We start from the raw sequence: 21,595 nt of genomic DNA on the forward strand, positions 1-21,595 counted from the left end.
AGACAAGGAAAAAGGGAGAAGACTACACGAATGCCGGTTTCTAAGAGGTTGACAAGGGTCGTGGAAGGAATCACACACGAAAAAGAAGTTGTAACGGGGCTCAATGTACTAGAAAGTATGTCGCTAAGGGTAGACAGCTGGGCTAGTTGGTTGTTTGCATTATTATGGAACATGGTACCAGTGCTAGAGACATGGACAAAAAGAGAAGACAACACAAACGCCGGTTTCTAAGAGGTTGACAAGGATCGTGGAAGGAATCACACACGAAAAAGAAGGTGTAACGGGGCTCAATGTACTAGAAAGTATGTCGCTAAGGGTAGACAGCTGGGCTAGTTGGTTGTTTGCATTAATATGGAACATGGTACTAGCGCAAGAGACAAGGACAAAGGGAGAAGACAACACGAACGCAAGTTTCTAAGAGGTTGACAAGGGTTATGGAAAGATTCACACACAAAAAAGGTGTAACGGGGCTCAATGTACTAGAAAGTATGTCGCTAAGTGTAGACAGCTGGGCTAGTTGGTTGTTTGCATAATTATGGAACATGGTACCAGTGCTAGAGACATGGACAAAAAGAGAAGACAACAAAAAACGCCGGTTTCTAAGAGGTTGACAAGGGTCGTGGAAGGATTCACACAAAAAAGAAGGTGTAACGGGGCTCAATGTACTAGAAAGTATGTCGCTAAGTGTAGACAGCTGGGCTAGTTGGTTGTTTGTATAATTATGGAACATGGTACCAGTGCTAGAGACACGGACAAAAAGAGAAGACAACACAAACGCCGGTTTCTAAGAGGTTGACAAGGATCGTGGAAGGAATCACACACGAAAAAGAAGGTGTAACGGGGCTCAATGTACTAGAAAGTATGTCGCTAAGGGTAGACAGCTGGGCTAGTTGGTTGTTTGCATAATTATGGAACATGGTACCAGTGCTAGAGGCATGGACAAAAAGAGAAGACAACACAAACGCCGATTTCTAAGAGGTTGACAAGGGTCGTGGAAGGATTCACGTACAACAATGGTGTAACGGAGCTCAATGTACTAGAAAGTATGTCGCTAAGGGTAGACAGCTGGGCTAGTTGGTTGCCTGCATTATTATGGAACATGGCACCAGCGCAAGAGACAAGGAAAAAGGGAGAAGACTACACGAATGCCGGTTTCTAAGATGTTGACAAGGGTCGTGGAAGGATTCACACACAAAAAAGAATGTGTAACGAGGCTCAATGTACTAGAAAGTATGTCGCTAAGGGTAGACAGCTGGGCTAGTTGGTTGTTTGCATTATTATGGAACATGGTACCAGCGCAAGAGACAAGGACAAAGGAAGAAGACAACACGAACGCCAGTTTCTAAGAGGTTGACAAGGATCGTGGAAGGAATCACACACGAAAAAGAAGGTGTAACGGGGCTCAATGTACTAGAAAGTATGTCGCTAAGTGTAGACAGCTGGGCTAGTTGGTTGTTTGCATTTTTATGGAACATGGTACTAGCGCAAGAGACAAGGACAAAGGGAAAAGACAACACGAATGCCGGTTTCTAAGAGGTTGACAAGGATGGTGGAAGGAATCAGACACGAAAAAGAAGTTGTAACGGGGCTCAATGTACTAGAAAGTAAGTCGCTAAGGGTAGACAGCTGGGCTAGTTGGTTGTTTGCATTATTATGGAACATGGTACTAGCGCAAGAGACAAGGAAAAAGGGAAAAGACAACACGAATGCCGGTTTCTAAGAGGTTGACAAGGATCGTGGAAGGAATCACAAACGAAAAAGGAGTTGTAACGGGGCTCAATGTACTAAAAAGTAAGTCGCTAAGGGTAGACAGCTGGGCTAGTTGGTTGTTTGCATTATTATGGAACATGGTACAAGCGCAAGAGACAAGGACAAAGGGAGAAGACAACACGAATGCCGGTTTCTATGTGGTTGACAAGGGTCGTGGAAGGATTCACACACAAAAAAGAAGTTGTAACGGGGCTCAATGTACTAGAAAGTAAGTCGCTAAGGGTAGACAGCTGGGCTAGTTGGTTGTTTGCATTATTATGGAACATGGTACTAGCGCAAGAGACAAGGAAAAAGGGAAAAGACAACACGAATGCCGGTTTCTAAGAGGTTGACAAGGATCGTGGAAGGAATCAGACACGAAAAAGAAGTTGTAACGGGGCTCAATGTACTAGAAAGTAAGTCGCTAAGGGTAGACAGCTGGGCTAGTTGGTTGTTTGCATTATTATGGAACATGGTACTAGCGCAAGAGACAAGGAAAAAGGAAAAAGACAACACGAATGCCGGTTTCTAAGATGTTGACAAGGATCGTGGAAGGAATCACAAACGAAAAAGGAGTTGTAACGTTGCTCAATGTACTAAAAAGTAAGTCGCTAAGGGTAGACAGCTGGGCTAGTTGGTTGCTTGCATTATTATGGAACATGGTACTAGCGCAAGAGACAAGGACAAAGGGAGAAGACAACACGAATGCCGGTTTCTAAGAGGTTGACAAGGGTCGTGGAAGGATTCACACACAAAAAGAAGGTGTAACGGGGCTCAATGTACTAGAAAGTATGTTGCTAAGGGTAGACAGCTGGGCTAGTTGGTTGTTTGCATTATTATGGAACATGGTACAAGCGCAAGAGACAAGGACAAAGGGAGAAGACAACACGAACGCCGGTTTCTAAGAGGTTGACAAGGGTTGTTGAAGGATTCACACACAAAAAAGAAGGTGTAACGGGGCTCAATGTACTGGAAAGTATGTCGCTAAGTGTAGACAGCTGGGCTAGTTGGTTGTTTGCATAATTATGGAACATGGTACCAGTGCTAGAGACACGGACAAAAAGAGAAGACAACACAAACGCCGGTTTCTAAGAGCTTGACAAGGATCGTGGAAGGAATCACACACGAAAAAGAAGGTGTAACGGGGCTCAATATACTAGAAAGTATGTCGATAAGTGTAGACAGCTGGGCTAGTTGGTTGTTTCCATTATTATGGAACATGGTACTAGCGCAAGAGACAAGGACAAAGAGAGAAGACAACACGAACGCCGGTTTCTAGGAGGTTGACAAGGGTCGTGGAAGGATTCACACACAAAAAAGAAGGTGTAACGGGGCTTAATGTACTAGAAAGTATGTCGCTAAGGGTAGACAGCTAGGCTAGTTGGTTGTTTGCATTATTATGGAATATGGCACCAGCGCAAGAGACAAGGACAAAGGAAGAAGACAACACGAACGCCAGTTTCTAAGAAGTTGACAAGGATCGTGGAAGGAATCACACACGAAAAAGAAGGTGTAACGGGGCTCAATGTACTAGAAAGTATGTCGCTAAGGGTAGACAGCTGGGCTAGTTGGTTGTTTGCATAATTATGGAACATGGTACCAGTGCTAGAGACATGGACAAAAAGAGAAGACAACACAAACGCCGGTTTCTAAGAGGTTGACAAGGGTCGTGGAAGGATTCACGTACAACAATGGTGTAACGGGGCTCAATGTACTAGAAAGTATGTCGCTAAGTGTAGACAGCTGGGCTAGTTGGTTGTTTGTATAATTATGGAACATGGTACCAGTGCTAGAGACACGGACAAAAAGAGAAGACAACACAAACACCGGTTTCTAAGAGGTTGACAAGGGTCGTGGAAGGATTCACACACAAAAAAGGTGTAACGGGGCTTAATGTACTAGAAAGTATGTCGCTAAGGGTAGACAGTTGGGCTAGTTGGTTGTTTGCATTATTATGGAATATGGCACCAGCGCAAGAGACAAGGACAAAGGAAGAAGACAACACGAACGCCAGTTTCTAAGAAGTTGACAAGGATCGTGGAAGGAATCAGACACGAAAAAGAAGTTGTAACGGGGCTCAATGTACTAGAAAGTAAGTCGCTAAGGGTAGACAGCTGGGATAGTTGGTTGTTTGCATTATTATGGAACATGGTACTAGCGCAAGAGACAAGGAAAAAGGGAAAAGACAACACGAATGCCGGTTTCTAAGAGGTTGACAAGGATCGTGGAAGGAATCACAAACGAAAAAGGAGTTGTAACGGGGCTCAATGTACTAAAAAGTAAGTCGCTAAGGGTAGACAGTTGGGCTAGTTGGTTGTTTGCATTATTATGGAACATGGTACTAGCGCAAGAGACAAGGACAAAGGGAGAAGGCAACACGAATGCCGGTTTCTAAGAGGTTGACAAGGGTCGTGGAAGGATTCACACACAAAAAAGAAGGTGTAACGGGGCTCAATGTACTAGAAAGTATGTTGCTAAAGGTAGACAGCTGGGCTAGTTGGTTGTTTGCATTATTATGGAACATGGCACCAGCGCAAGAGACAAGGACAAAGGAAGAAGACAACACGAACGCCAGTTTCTAAGAGGTTGACAAGGGTCGTGGAAGGAATCACACACGAAAAAGAAGGTGTAACGGGGCTCAATGTACTAGAAAGTATGTCGCTAAGGGTAGACAGCTGGGCTAGTTGGTTGTTTGCATTAATATGGAACATGGTACTAGCGCAAGAGACAAGGACAAAGGGAGAAGACAACACGAACGCAAGTTTCTAAGAGGTTGACAAGGGTTATGGAAAGATTCACACACAAAAAAGGTGTAACGGGGCTCATTGTACTAGAAAGTATGTCGCTAAGTGTAGACAGCTGGGCTAGTTGGTTGTTTGCATAATTATGGAACATGGTACTAGTGCTAGAGACATGGACAAAAAGAGAAGACAACAAAAAACGCCGGTTTCTAAGAGGTTGACAAGGGTCGTGGAAGGATTCACACAAAAAAGAAGGTGTAACGGGGCTCAATGTACTAGAAAGTATGTCGCTAAGTGTAGACAGCTGGGCTAGTTGGTTGTTTGTATAATTATGGAACATGGTACCAGTGCTAGAGACACGGACAAAAAGAGAAGACAACACAAACGCCGGTTTCTAAGAGGTTGACAAGGGTCGTGGAAGGATTCACACAAAAAAGAAGGTGTAACGGGGCTCAATGTACTAGAAAGTATGTCGCTAAGGGTAGACAGCTGCGCTAGTTGGTTGTTTGCATAATTATGGAACATGGTACCAGTGCTAGAGACATAGACAAAAAGAGAAGACAACACAAACGCCGGTATCTAAGAGGTTGACAAGGGTCGTGGAAGGATTCACGTACAACAATGGTGTAACGGGGCTCAATGTACTAGAAAGTATGTCGCTAAGGGTAGACAGCTGGGCTAGTTGGTTGTTTGCATTATTATGGAACATGGTACCAGCGCAAGAGACAAGGACAAAGGAAGAAGACAACACGAACGCCAGTTTCTAAGAGGTTGACAAGGATCGTGGAAGGAATCACACACGAAAAAGAAGGTGTAACGGGGCTCAATGTACTAGAAAGTATGTCGCTAAGTGTAGACAGCTGGGCTAGTTGGTTGTTTGCATTATTATGGAACATGGTACTAGCGCAAGAGACAAGGACAAAGGGAAAAGACAACACGAATGCCGGTTTCTAAGAGGTTGACAAGGATCGTGGAAGGAATCAGACACGAAAAAGAAGTTGTAACGGGGCTCAATGTACTAGAAAGTAAGTCGCTAAGGGTAGACAGCTGGGATAGTTGGTTGTTTGCATTATTATGGAACATGGTACTAGCGCAAGAGACAAGGAAAAAGGGAAAAGACAACACGAATGCCGGTTTCTAAGAGGTTGACAAGGATCGTGGAAGGAATCACAAACGAAAAAGGAGTTGTAACGGGGCTCAATGTACTAAAAAGTAAGTCGCTAAGGGTAGACAGCTGGGCTAGTTGGTTGTTTGCATTATTATGGAACATGGTACTAGCGCAAGAGACAAGGAAAAAGGAAAAAGACAACACGAATGCCGGTTTCTAAGAGGTTGACAAGGATCGTGGAAGGAATCACAAACGAAAAAGGAGTTGTAACGGGGCTCAATGTACTAAAAAGTAAGTCGCTAAGGGTAGACAGCTGGGCTAGTTGGTTGTTTGCATTATTATGGAACATGGTACTAGCGCAAGAGACAAGGACAAAGGGAGAAGACAACACGAATGCCGGTTTCTAAGAGGTTGACAAGGGTCGTGGAAGGATTCACACACAAAAAAGAAGGTGTAACGGGGCTCAATGTACTAGAAAGTATGTTGCTAAGGGTAGACAGCTGGGCTAGTTGGTTGTTTGCATTATTATGGAACATGGCACCAGCGCAAGAGACAAGGACAAAGGAAGAAGACAACACGAACGCCAGTTTCTAAGAGGTTGACAAGGGTCGTCAAAGGATTCACACACAAAAAGAAGGTGTAACGGGGCTCAATGTACTAGAAAGTATATCGCTGAGGGTAGACAGCTGGGCTAGTTGGTTGCCTGCATTATTATGGAACATGGCACCAGCGCAAGAGACAAGGAAAAAGGGAGAAGACTACACGAATGCCGGTTTCTAAGAGGTTGACAAGGGTCGTGGAAGGAATCACACACGAAAAAGAAGTTGTAACGGGGCTCAATGTACTAGAAAGTATGTCGCTAAGGGTAGACAGCTGGGCTAGTTGGTTGTTTGCATTATTATGGAACATGGTACCAGTGCTAGAGACATGGACAAAAAGAGAAGACAACACAAACGCCGGTTTCTAAGAGGTTGACAAGGATCGTGGAAGGAATCACACACGAAAAAGAAGGTGTAACGGGGCTCAATGTACTAGAAAGTATGTCGCTAAGGGTAGACAGCTGGGCTAGTTGGTTGTTTGCATTAATATGGAACATGGTACTAGCGCAAGAGACAAGGACAAAGGGAGAAGACAACACGAACGCAAGTTTCTAAGAGGTTGACAAGGGTTATGGAAAGATTCACACACAAAAAAGGTGTAACGGGGCTCAATGTACTAGAAAGTATGTCGCTAAGTGTAGACAGCTGGGCTAGTTGGTTGTTTGCATAATTATGGAACATGGTACCAGTGCTAGAGACATGGACAAAAAGAGAAGACAACAAAAAACGCCGGTTTCTAAGAGGTTGACAAGGGTCGTGGAAGGATTCACACAAAAAAGAAGGTGTAACGGGGCTCAATGTACTAGAAAGTATGTCGCTAAGTGTAGACAGCTGGGCTAGTTGGTTGTTTGTATAATTATGGAACATGGTACCAGTGCTAGAGACACGGACAAAAAGAGAAGACAACACAAACGCCGGTTTCTAAGAGGTTGACAAGGATCGTGGAAGGAATCACACACGAAAAAGAAGGTGTAACGGGGCTCAATGTACTAGAAAGTATGTCGCTAAGGGTAGACAGCTGGGCTAGTTGGTTGTTTGCATAATTATGGAACATGGTACCAGTGCTAGAGGCATGGACAAAAAGAGAAGACAACACAAACGCCGATTTCTAAGAGGTTGACAAGGGTCGTGGAAGGATTCACGTACAACAATGGTGTAACGGGGCTCAATGTACTAGAAAGTATGTCGCTAAGGGTAGACAGCTGGGCTAGTTGGTTGCCTGCATTATTATGGAACATGGCACCAGCGCAAGAGACAAGGAAAAAGGGAGAAGACTACACGAATGCCGGTTTCTAAGATGTTGACAAGGGTCGTGGAAGGATTCACACACAAAAAAGAATGTGTAACGAGGCTCAATGTACTAGAAAGTATGTCGCTAAGGGTAGACAGCTGGGCTAGTTGGTTGTTTGCATAATTATGGAACATGGTACCAGCGCAAGAGACAAGGACAAAGGAAGAAGACAACACGAACGCCAGTTTCTAAGAGGTTGACAAGGATCGTGGAAGGAATCAGACACGAAAAAGAAGTTGTAACGGGGCTCAATGTACTAGAAAGTAAGTCGCTAAGGGTAGACAGCTGGGCTAGTTGGTTGTTTGCATTATTATGGAACATGGTACTAGCGCAAGAGACAAGGAAAAAGGGAAAAGACAACACGAATGCCGGTTTCTAAGAGGTTGACAAGGATCGTGGAAGGAATCACAAACGAAAAAGGAGTTGTAACGGGGCTCAATGTACTAAAAAGTAAGTCGCTAAGGGTAGACAGCTGGGCTAGTTGGTTGTTTGCATTATTATGGAACATGGTACAAGCGCAAGAGACAAGGACAAAGGGAGAAGACAACACGAATGCCGGTTTCTATGTGGTTGACAAGGGTCGTGGAAGGATTCACACACAAAAAAGAAGGTGTAACGGAGCTCAATGTACTGGAAAGTATGTCGCTAAGTGTAGACAGCTGGGCTAGTTGGTTGTTTGCATTATTATGGAACATGGTACTAGCGGAAGAGACAAGGACAAAGGGAAAAGACAACACGAATGCCGGTTTCTAAGAGGTTGACAAGGATCGTGGAAGGAATCAGACACGAAAAAGAAGTTGTAACGGGGCTCAATGTACTAGAAAGTAAGTCGCTAAGGGTAGACAGCTGGGCTAGTTGGTTGTTTGCATTATTATGGAACATGGTACTAGCGCAAGAGACAAGGAAAAAGGAAAAAGACAACACGAATGCCGGTTTCTAAGATGTTGACAAGGATCGTGGAAGGAATCACAAACGAAAAAGGAGTTGTAACGTTGCTCAATGTACTAAAAAGTAAGTCGCTAAGGGTAGACAGCTGGGCTAGTTGGTTGCTTGCATTATTATGGAACATGGTACTAGCGCAAGAGACAAGGACAAAGGGAGAAGACAACACGAATGCCGGTTTCTAAGAGGTTGACAAGGGTCGTGGAAGGATTCACACACAAAAAGAAGGTGTAACGGGGCTCAATGTACTAGAAAGTATGTTGCTAAGGGTAGACAGCTGGGCTAGTTGGTTGTTTGCATTATTATGGAACATGGTACAAGCGCAAGAGACAAGGACAAAGGGAGAAGACAACACGAACGCCGGTTTCTAAGAGGTTGACAAGGGTTGTTGAAGGATTCACACACAAAAAAGAAGGTGTAACGGGGCTCAATGTACTGGAAAGTATGTCGCTAAGTGTAGACAGCTGGGCTAGTTGGTTGTTTGCATAATTATGGAACATGGTACCAGTGCTAGAGACACGGACAAAAAGAGAAGACAACACAAACGCCGGTTTCTAAGAGCTTGACAAGGATCGTGGAAGGAATCACACACGAAAAAGAAGGTGTAACGGGGCTCAATATACTAGAAAGTATGTCGATAAGTGTAGACAGCTGGGCTAGTTGGTTGTTTCCATTATTATGGAACATGGTACTAGCGCAAGAGACAAGGACAAAGAGAGAAGACAACACGAACGCCGGTTTCTAGGAGGTTGACAAGGGTCGTGGAAGGATTCACACACAAAAAAGAAGGTGTAACGGGGCTTAATGTACTAGAAAGTATGTCGCTAAGGGTAGACAGCTAGGCTAGTTGGTTGTTTGCATTATTATGGAATATGGCACCAGCGCAAGAGACAAGGACAAAGGAAGAAGACAACACGAACGCCAGTTTCTAAGAAGTTGACAAGGATCGTGGAAGGAATCACACACGAAAAAGAAGGTGTAACGGGGCTCAATGTACTAGAAAGTATGTCGCTAAGGGTAGACAGCTGGGCTAGTTGGTTGTTTGCATAATTATGGAACATGGTACCAGTGCTAGAGACATGGACAAAAAGAGAAGACAACACAAACGCCGGTTTCTAAGAGGTTGACAAGGGTCGTGGAAGGATTCACGTACAACAATGGTGTAACGGGGCTCAATGTACTAGAAAGTATGTCGCTAAGTGTAGACAGCTGGGCTAGTTGGTTGTTTGTATAATTATGGAACATGGTACCAGTGCTAGAGACACGGACAAAAAGAGAAGACAACACAAACGCCGGTTTCTAAGAGGTTGACAAGGGTCGTGGAAGGATTCACACACAAAAAAGGTGTAACGGGGCTTAATGTACTAGAAAGTATGTCGCTAAGGGTAGACAGTTGGGCTAGTTGGTTGTTTGCATTATTATGGAATATGGCACCAGCGCAAGAGACAAGGACAAAGGAAGAAGACAACACGAACGCCAGTTTCTAAGAAGTTGACAAGGATCGTGGAAGGAATCAGACACGAAAAAGAAGTTGTAACGGGGCTCAATGTACTAGAAAGTAAGTCGCTAAGGGTAGACAGCTGGGATAGTTGGTTGTTTGCATTATTATGGAACATGGTACTAGCGCAAGAGACAAGGAAAAAGGGAAAAGACAACACGAATGCCGGTTTCTAAGAGGTTGACAAGGATCGTGGAAGGAATCACAAACGAAAAAGGAGTTGTAACGGGGCTCAATGTACTAAAAAGTAAGTCGCTAAGGGTAGACAGTTGGGCTAGTTGGTTGTTTGCATTATTATGGAACATGGTACTAGCGCAAGAGACAAGGACAAAGGGAGAAGACAACACGAATGCCGGTTTCTAAGAGGTTGACAAGGGTCGTGGAAGGATTCACACACAAAAAAGAAGGTGTAACGGGGCTCAATGTACTAGAAAGTATGTTGCTAAAGGTAGACAGCTGGGCTAGTTGGTTGTTTGCATTATTATGGAACATGGCACCAGCGCAAGAGACAAGGACAAAGGAAGAAGACAACACGAACGCCAGTTTCTAAGAGGTTGACAAGGGTCGTGGAAGGAATCACACACGAAAAAGAAGGTGTAACGGGGCTCAATGTACTAGAAAGTATGTCGCTAAGGGTAGACAGCTGGGCTAGTTGGTTGTTTGCATTAATATGGAACATGGTACTAGCGCAAGAGACAAGGACAAAGGGAGAAGACAACACGAACGCAAGTTTCTAAGAGGTTGACAAGGGTTATGGAAAGATTCACACACAAAAAAGGTGTAACGGGGCTCATTGTACTAGAAAGTATGTCGCTAAGTGTAGACAGCTGGGCTAGTTGGTTGTTTGCATAATTATGGAACATGGTACCAGTGCTAGAGACATGGACAAAAAGAGAAGACAACAAAAAACGCCGGTTTCTAAGAGGTTGACAAGGGTCGTGGAAGGATTCACACAAAAAAGAAGGTGTAACGGGGCTCAATGTACTAGAAAGTATGTCGCTAAGTGTAGACAGCTGGGCTAGTTGGTTGTTTGTATAATTATGGAACATGGTACCAGTGCTAGAGACACGGACAAAAAGAGAAGACAACACAAACGCCGGTTTCTAAGAGGTTGACAAGGGTCGTGGAAGGATTCACACAAAAAAGAAGGTGTAACGGGGCTCAATGTACTAGAAAGTATGTCGCTAAGGGTAGACAGCTGCGCTAGTTGGTTGTTTGCATAATTATGGAACATGGTACCAGTGCTAGAGACATAGACAAAAAGAGAAGACAACACAAACGCCGGTATCTAAGAGGTTGACAAGGGTCGTGGAAGGATTCACGTACAACAATGGTGTAACGGGGCTCAATGTACTAGAAAGTATGTCGCTAAGGGTAGACAGCTGGGCTAGTTGGTTGTTTGCATTATTATGGAACATGGTACCAGCGCAAGAGACAAGGACAAAGGAAGAAGACAACACGAACGCCAGTTTCTAAGAGGTTGACAAGGATCGTGGAAGGAATCACACACGAAAAAGAAGGTGTAACGGGGCTCAATGTACTAGAAAGTATGTCGCTAAGTGTAGACAGCTGGGCTAGTTGGTTGTTTGCATTATTATGGAACATGGTACTAGCGCAAGAGACAAGGACAAAGGGAAAAGACAACACGAATGCCGGTTTCTAAGAGGTTGACAAGGATCGTGGAAGGAATCAGACACGAAAAAGAAGTTGTAACGGGGCTCAATGTACTAGAAAGTAAGTCGCTAAGGGTAGACAGCTGGGATAGTTGGTTGTTTGCATTATTATGGAACATGGTACTAGCGCAAGAGACAAGGAAAAAGGGAAAAGACAACACGAATGCCGGTTTCTAAGAGGTTGACAAGGATCGTGGAAGGAATCACAAACGAAAAAGGAGTTGTAACGGGGCTCAATGTACTAAAAAGTAAGTCGCTAAGGGTAGACAGCTGGGCTAGTTGGTTGTTTGCATTATTATGGAACATGGTACTAGCGCAAGAGACAAGGACAAAGGGAGAAGACAACACGAATGCCGGTTTCTAAGAGGTTGACAAGGGTCGTGGAAGGATTCACACACAAAAAAGAAGGTGTAACGGGGCTCAATGTACTAGAAAGTATGTTGCTAAGGGTAGACAGCTGGGCTAGTTGGTTGTTTGCATTATTATGGAACATGGCACCAGCGCAAGAGACAAGGACAAAGGAAGAAGACAACACGAACGCCAGTTTCTAAGAGGTTGACAAGGGTCGTGGAAGGATTCACACACAAAAAGAAGGTGTAACGGGGCTCAATGTACTAGAAAGTATATCGCTGAGGGTAGACAGCTGGGCTAGTTGGTTGTTTGCATTATTATGGAACATGGTACCAGCGCTAGCGACAAGGACAAAGGGAGAAGACAACACGAATGCCGGTTTCTAAGAGGTTGACAAGGGTTATGGAAAGATTCACACACAAAAAAGGTGTAACGGGGCTCAATGTACTAGAAAGTATGTCGCTAAGTGTAGACAGCTGGGCTAGTTGGTTGTTTGCATAATTATGGAACATGGTACCAGTGCTAGAGACATGGACAAAAAGAGAAGACAACAAAAAACGCCGGTTTCTAAGAGGTTGACAAGGGTCGTGGAAGGATTCACACAAAAAAGAAGGTGTAACGGGCCTCAATGTACTAGAAAGTATGTCGCTAAGTGTAGACAGTTGGCTAGTTGGTTGTTTGCATAATTATGGAACATGGTACCAGTGCTAGAGACACGGACAAAAAGAGAAGACAACACAAACGCCGGTTTCTAAGAGGTTGACAAGGGTCGTGGAAGGAATCACACACGAAAAAGAAGTTGTAACGGGGCTCAATGTACTAGAAAGTATGTCGCTAAGGGTAGACAGCTGGGCTAGTTGGTTGTTTGCATTATTATGGAACATGGTACCAGTGCTAGAGACATGGACAAAAAGAGAAGACAACACAAACGCCGGTTTCTAAGAGGTTGACAAGGATCGTGGAAGGAATCACACACGAAAAAGAAGGTGTAACGGGGCTCAATGTACTAGAAAGTATGTCGCTAAGGGTAGACAGCTGGGCTAGTTGGTTGTTTGCATTAATATGGAACATGGTACTAGCGCAAGAGACAAGGACAAAGGGAGAAGACAACACGAACGCAAGTTTCTAAGAGGTTGACAAGGGTTATGGAAAGATTCACACACAAAAAAGGTGTAACGGGGCTCATTGTACTAGAAAGTATGTCGCTAAGTGTAGACAGCTGGGCTAGTTGGTTGTTTGCATAATTATGGAACATGGTACCAGTGCTAGAGACATGGACAAAAAGAGAAGACAACAAAAAACGCCGGTTTCTAAGAGGTTGACAAGGGTCGTGGAAGGATTCACACAAAAAAGAAGGTGTAACGGGGCTCAATGTACTAGAAAGTATGTCGCTAAGTGTAGACAGCTGGGCTAGTTGGTTGTTTGTATAATTATGGAACATGGTACCAGTGCTAGAGACACGGACAAAAAGAGAAGACAACACAAACGCCGGTTTCTAAGAGGTTGACAAGGGTCGTGGAAGGATTCACACACAAAAAAGGTGTAACGGGGCTTAATGTACTAGAAAGTATGTCGCTAAGGGTAGACAGTTGGGCTAGTTGGTTGTTTGCATTATTATGGAATATGGCACCAGCGCAAGAGACAAGGACAAAGGAAGAAGACAACACGAACGCCAGTTTCTAAGAAGTTGACAAGGATCGTGGAAGGAATCACACACGAAAAAGAAGGTGTAACGGGGCTCAATGTACTAGAAAGTATGTCGCTAAGGGTAGACAGCTGGGCTAGTTGGTTGTTTGCATAATTATGGAACATGGTACCAGTGCTAGAGGCATGGACAAAAAGAGAAGACAACACAAACGCCGGTTTCTAAGAGGTTGACAAGGGTCGTGGAAGGATTCACGTACAACAATGGTGTAACGGGGCTCAATGTACTAGAAAGTATGTCGCTAAGGGTAGACAGCTGCGCTAGTTGGTTGCCTGCATTATTATGGAACATGGCACCAGCGCAAGAGACAAGGAAAAAGGGAGAAGACTACACGAATGCCGGTTTCTAAGATGTTGACAAGGGTCGTGGAAGGATTCACACACAAAAAAGAATGTGTAACGAGGCTCAATGTACTAGAAAGTATGTCGCTAAGGGTAGACAGCTGGGCTAGTTGGTTGTTTGCATTATTATGGAACATGGTACCAGCGCAAGAGACAAGGACAAAGGAAGAAGACAACACGAACGCCAGTTTCTAAGAGGTTGACAAGGATCGTGGAAGGAATCACACACGAAAAAGAAGGTGTAACGGGGCTCAATGTACTAGAAAGTATGTCGCTAAGTGTAGACAGCTGGGCTAGTTGGTTGTTTGCATTTTTATGGAACATGGTACTAGCGCAAGAGACAAGGACAAAGGGAAAAGACAACACGAATGCCGGTTTCTAAGAGGTTGACAAGGATCGTGGAAGGAATCAGACACGAAAAAGAAGTTGTAACGGGGCTCAATGTACTAGAAAGTAAGTCGCTAAGGGTAGACAGCTGGGCTAGTTGGTTGTTTGCATTATTATGGAACATGGTACTAGCGCAAGAGACAAGGAAAAAGGGAAAAGACAACACGAATGCCGGTTTCTAAGAGGTTGACAAGGATCGTGGAAGGAATCACAAACGAAAAAGGAGTTGTAACGGGGCTCAATGTACTAAAAAGTAAGTCGCTAAGGGTAGACAGCTGGGCTAGTTGGTTGTTTGCATTATTATGGAACATGGTACTAGCGCAAGAGACAAGGACAAAGGGAGAAGACAACACGAATGCCGGTTTCTATGTGGTTGACAAGGGTCGTGGAAGGATTCACACACAAAAAAGAAGGTGTAACGGAGCTCAATGTACTGGAAAGTATGTCGCTAAGTGTAGACAGCTGGGCTAGTTGGTTGTTTGCATTATTATGGAACATGGTACTAGCGCAAGAGACAAGGACAAAGGGAAAAGACAACACGAATGCCGGTTTCTAAGAGGTTGACAAGGATCGTGGAAGGAATCAGACACGAAAAAGAAGTTGTAACGGGGCGCAATGTACTAGAAAGTAAGTCGCTAAGGGTAGACAGCTGGGCTAGTTGGTTGTTTGCATTATTATGGAACATGGTACTAGCGCAAGAGACAAGGAAAAAGGAAAAAGACAACACGAATGCCGGTTTCTAAGAGGTTGACAAGGATCGTGGAAGGAATCACAAACGAAAAAGGAGTTGTAACGGGGCTCAATGTACTAAAAAGTAAGTCGCTAAGGGTAGACAGCTGGGCTAGTTGGTTGCTTGCATTATTATGGAACATGGTACTAGCGCAAGAGACAAGGACAAAGGGAGAAGACAACACGAATGCCGGTTTCTAAGAGGTTGACAAGGGTCGTGGAAGGATTCACACACAAAAAGAAGGTGTAACGGGGCTCAATGTACTAGAAAGTATGTTGCTAAGGGTAGACAGCTGGGCTAGTTGGTTGTTTGCATTATTATGGAACATGGTACAAGCGCAAGAGACAAGGACAAAGGGAGAAGACAACACGAACGCCGGTTTCTAAGAGGTTGACAAGGGTTGTGGAAGGATTCACACACAAAAAAGAAGGTGTAACGGGGCTCAATGTACTGGAAAGTATGTCGCTAAGTGTAGACAGCTGGGCTAGTTGGTTGTTTGCATAATTATGGAACATGGTACCAGTGCTAGAGACACGGACAAAAAGAGAAGACAACACAAACGCCGGTTTCTAAGAGCTTGACAAGGATCGTGGAAGGAATCACACACGAAAAAGAAGGTGTAACGGGGCTCAATATACTAGAAAGTATGTCGATAAGTGTAGACAGCTGGGCTAGTTGGTTGTTTCCATTATTATGGAACATGGTACTAGCGCAAGAGACAAGGACAAAGAGAGAAGACAACACGAACGCCGGTTTCTAGGAGGTTGACAAGGGTCGTGGAAGGATTCACACACAAAAAAGAAGGTGTAACGGGGCTTAATGTACTAGAAAGTATGTCGCTAAGGGTAGACAGCTAGGCTAGTTGGTTGTTTGCATTATTATGGAATATGGCACCAGCGCAAGAGACAAGGACAAAGGAAGAAGACAACACGAACGCCAGTTTCTAAGAAGTTGACAAGGATCGTGGAAAGAATCACACACGAAAAAGAAGGTGTAACGGGGCTCAATGTACTAGAAAGTATGTCGCTAAGGGTAGACAGCTGGGCTAGTTGGTTGTTTGCATAATTATGGAACATGGTACCAGTGCTAGAGACATGGACAAAAAGAGAAGACAACACAAACGCCGGTTTCTAAGAGGTTGACAAGGGTCGTGGAAGGATTCACGTACAACAATGGTGTAACGGGGCTCAATGTACTAGAAAGTATGTCGCTAAGTGTAGACAGCTGGGCTAGTTGGTTGTTTGTATAATTATGGAACATAGTACCAGTGCTATAGACACGGACAAAAAGAGAAGACAACACAAACGCCGGTTTCTAAGAGGTTGACAAGGGTCGTGGAAGGATTCACACACAAAAAAGGTGTAACGGGGCTTAATGTACTAGAAAGTATGTCGCTAAGGGTAGACAGTTGGGCTAGTTGGTTGTTTGCATTATTATGGAATATGGCACCAGCGCAAGAGACAAGGACAAAGGAAGAAGACAACACGAACGCCAGTTTCTAAGAAGTTGACAAGGATCGTGGAAGGAATCAGACACGAAAAAGAAGTTGTAACGGGGCTCAATGTACTAGAAAGTAAGTCGCTAAGGGTAGACAGCTGGGATAGTTGGTTGTTTGCATTATTATGGAACATGGTACTAGCGCAAGAGACAAGGAAAAAGGGAAAAGACAACACGAATGCCGGTTTCTAAGAGGTTGACAAGGATCGTGGAAGGAATCACAAACGAAAAAGGAGTTGTAACGGGGCTCAATGTACTAAAAAGTAAGTCGCTAAGGGTAGACAGCTGGGCTAGTTGGTTGTTTGCATTATTATGGAACATGGTACTAGCGCAAGAGACAAGGACAAAGGGAGAAGACAACACGAATGCCGGTTTCTAAGAGGTTGACAAGGGTCGTGGAAGGATTCACACACAAAAAAGAAGGTGTAACGGGGCTCAATGTACTAGAAAGTATGTTGCTAAAGGTAGACAGCTGGGCTAGTTGGTTGTTTGCATTATTATGGAACATGGCACCAGCGCAAGAGACAAGGACAAAGGAAGAAGACAACACGAACGCCAGTTTCTAAGAGGTTGACAAGGGTCGTGGAAGGATTCACACACAAAAAAGAAGGTGTAACGGGGCTCAATGTACTAGAAAGTATATCGCTGAGGGTAGACAGCTGGGCTAGTTGGTTGTTTGCATTATTATGGAACATGGTACCAGCGCTAGCGACAAGGACAAAGGGAGAAGACAACACGAATGCCGGTTTCTAAGAGGTTGACAAGGGTTATGGAAAGATTCACACACAAAAAAGGTGTAACGGGGCTCAATGTACTAGAAAGTATGTCGCTAAGTGTAGACAGCTGGGCTAGTTGGTTGTTTGCATAATTATGGAACATGGTACCAGTGCTAGAGACATGGACAAAAAGAGAAGACAACAAAAAACGCCGGTTTCTAAGAGGTTGACAAGGGTCGTGGAAGGATTCACACAAAAAAGAAGGTGTAACGTGCCTCAATGTACTAGAAATTATGTCGCTAAGTGTAGACAGCTGGGCTAGTTGGTTGTTTGTATAATTATGGAACATGGTACCAGTGCTAGAGACACGGACAAAAAGAGAAGACAACACAAACGCCGGTTTCTAAGAGGTTGACAAGGGTCGTGGAAGGAATCACACACGAAAAAGAAGTTGTAACGGAGCTCAATGTACTAGAAAGTATGTCGCTAAGTGTAGACAGCTGGGCTAGTTGGTTGTTTGTATAATTATGGAACATGGTACCAGTGCTAGAGACACGGACAAAAAGAGAAGACAACACAAACGCCGGTTTCTAAGAGGTTGACAAGGGTCGTGGAAGGATTCACACAAAAAAGAAGGTGTAACGGGGCTCAATGTACTAGAAAGTATGTCGCTAAGGGTAGACAGCTGCGCTAGTTGGTTGTTTGCATTAATATGGAACATGGTACTAGCGCAAGAGACAAGGACAAAGGGAGAAGACAACACGAACGCAAGTTTCTAAGAGGTTTACATGGGTTATGGAAAGATTCACACACAAAAAAGGTGTAACGGGGCTCAATGTACTAGAAAGTATGTCGCTAAGTGTAGACAGCTGGGCTAGTTGGTTGTTTGCATAATTATGGAACATGGTACCAGTGCTAGAGACATGGACAAAAAGAGAAGACAACAAAAAACGCCGGTTTCTAAGAGGTTGAAAAGAGTCGTGGAAGGATTCACACAAAAAAGAAGGTGTAACGGGGCTCAATGTACTAGAAAGTATGTCGCTAAGTGTAGACAGCTGGGCTAGTTGGTTGTTTGTATAATTATGGAACATGGTACCAGTGCTAGAGACACGGACAAAAAGAGAAGACAACACAAACGCAGGTTTCTAAGAGGTTGACAAGGGTCGTGGAAGGATTCACACACAAAAAAGGTGTAACGGGGCTCAATGTACTAGAAAGTATGTCGCTAAGGGTAGACAGCTGGGCTAGTTGGTTGTTTGCATTAATATGGAACATGGTACTAGCGCAAGAGACAAGGACAAAGGGAGAAGACAACACGAACGCAAGTTTCTAAGAGGTTGACAAGGGTTATGGAAAGATTCACACACAAAAAAGGTGTAACGGGGCTCATTGTACTAGAAAGTATGTCGCTAAGTGTAGACAGCTGGGCTAGTTGGTTGTTTGCATAATTATGGAACATGGTACCAGTGCTAGAGACATGGACAAAAAGAGAAGACAACAAAAAACGCCGGTTTCTAAGAGGTTGACAAGGGTCGTGGAAGGATTCACACAAAAAAGAAGGTGTAACGGGGCTCAATGTACTAGAAAGTATGTCGCTAAGTGTAGACAGCTGGGCTAGTTGGTTGTTTGTATAATTATGGAACATGGTACCAGTGCTAGAGACACGGACAAAAAGAGAAGACAACACAAACGCCGGTTTCTAAGAGGTTGACAAGGGTCGTGGAAGGATTCACACACAAAAAAGGTGTAACGGGGCTTAATGTACTAGAAAGTATGTCGCTAAGGGTAGACAGTTGGGCTAGTTGGTTGTTTGCATTATTATGGAATATGGCACCAGCGCAAGAGACAAGGACAAAGGAAGAAGACAACACGAACGCCAGTTTCTAAGAAGTTGACAAGGATCGTGGAAGGAATCACACACGAAAAAGAAGGTGTAACGGGGCTCAATGTACTAGAAAGTATGTCGCTAAGGGTAGACAGCTGGGCTAGTTGGTTGTTTGCATTATTATGGAACATGGTACCAGCGCAAGAGACAAGGACAAAGGAAGAAGACAACACGAACGCCAGTTTCTAAGAGGTTGAGAAGGATCGTGGAAGGAATCACACACGAAAAAGAAGGTGTAACGGGGCTCAATGTACTAGAAAGTATGTCGCTAAGTGTAGACAGCTGGGCTAGTTGGTTGTTTGCATTTTTATGGAACATGGTACTAGCGCAAGAGACAAGGACAAAGGGAAAAGACAACACGAATGCCGGTTTCTAAGAGGTTGACAAGGATCGTGGAAGGAATCAGACACGAAAAAGAAGTTGTAACGGGGCTCAATGTACTAGAAAGTAAGTCGCTAAGGGTAGACAGCTGGGCTAGTTGGTTGTTTGCATTATTATGGAACATGGTACTAGCGCAAGAGACAAGGAAAAAGGGAAAAGACAACACGAATGCCGGTTTCTAAGAGGTTGACAAGGATCGTGGAAGGAATCACAAACGAAAAAGGAGTTGTAACGGGGCTCAATGTACTAAAAAGTAAGTCGCTAAGGGTAGACAGCTGGGCTAGTTGGTTGTTTGCATTATTATGGAACATGGTACTAGCGCAAGAGACAAGGACAAAGGGAGAAGACAACACGAATGCCGGTTTCTATGTGGTTGACAAGGGTCGTGGAAGGATTCACACACAAAAAAGAAGGTGTAACGGAGCTCAATGTACTGGAAAGTATGTCGCGAAGTGTAGACAGCTGGGCTAGTTGGTTGTTTGCATTATTATGGAACATGGTACTAGCGCAAGAGACAAGGACAAAGGGAAAAGACAACACGAATGCCGGTTTCTAAGAGGTTGACAAGGATCGTGGAAGGAATCAGACACGAAAAAGAAGTTGTAACGGGGCTCAATGTACTAGAAAGTAAGTCGCTAAGGGTAGACAGCTGGGCTAGTTGGTTGTTTGCATTATTATGGAACATGGTACTAGCGCAAGAGACAAGGAAAAAGGAAAAAGACAACACGAATGCCGGTTTCTAAGAGGTTGACAAGGATCGTGGAAGGAATCACAAACGAAAAAGGAGTTGTAACGGGGCTCAATGTACTAAAAAGTAAGTCGCTAAGGGTAGACAGCTGGGCTAGTTGGTTGCTTGCATTATTATGGAACATGGTACTAGCGCAAGAGACAAGGACAAAGGGAGAAGACAACACGAATGCCGGTTTCTAAGAGGTTGACAAGGGTCGTGGAAGGATTCACACACAAAAAGAAGGTGTAACGGGGCTCAATGTACTAGAAAGTATGTTGCTAAGGGTAGACAGCTGGGCTAGTTGGTTGTTTGCATAATTATGGAACATGGTACCAGTGCTAGAGACACGGACAAAAAGAGAAGACAACACAAACGCCGGTTTCTAAGAGCTTGACAAGGATCGTGGAAGGAATCACACACGAAAAAGAAGGTGTAACGGGGCTCAATATACTAGAAAGTATGTCGATAAGTGTAGACAGCTGGGCTAGTTGGTTGTTTCCATTATTATGGAACATGGTACTAGCGCAAGAGACAAGGACAAAGAGAGAAGACAACACGAACGCCGGTTTCTAGGAGGTTGACAAGGGTCGTGGAAGGATTCACACACAAAAAAGAAGGTGTAACGGGGCTTAATGTACTAGAAAGTATGTCGCTAAGGGTAGACAGCTAGGCTAGTTGGTTGTTTGCATTATTATGGAATATGGCACCAGCGCAAGAGACAAGGACAAAGGAAGAAGACAACACGAACGCCAGTTTCTAAGAAGTTGACAAGGATCGTGGAAGGAATCACACACGAAAAAGAAGGTGTAACGGGGCTCAATGTACTAGAAAGTATGTCGCTAAGGGTAGACAGCTGGGCTAGTTGGTTGTTTGCATAATTATGGAACATGGTACCAGTGCTAGAGACATGGACAAAAAGAGAAGACAACACAAACGCCGGTTTCTAAGAGGTTGACAAGGGTCGTGGAAGGATTCACGTACAACAATGGTGTAACGGGGCTCAATGTACTAGAAAGTATGTCGCTAAGTGTAGACAGCTGGGCTAGTTGGTTGTTTGTATAATTATGGAACATGGTACCAGTGCTAGAGACACGGACAAAAAGAGAAGACAACACAAACGCCGGTTTCTAAGAGGTTGACAAGGGTCGTGGAAGGATTCACACACAAAAAAGGTGTAACGGGGCTTAATGTACTAGAAAGTATGTCGCTAAGGGTAGACAGTTGGGCTAGTTGGTTGTTTGCATTATTATGGAATATGGCACCAGCGCAAG

Source organism: Amblyomma americanum, chromosome 4, assembly GCF_052857255.1.
Source record: "Amblyomma americanum isolate KBUSLIRL-KWMA chromosome 4, ASM5285725v1, whole genome shotgun sequence".
NCBI lineage: Eukaryota > Metazoa > Arthropoda > Arachnida > Ixodida > Ixodidae > Amblyomma > Amblyomma americanum.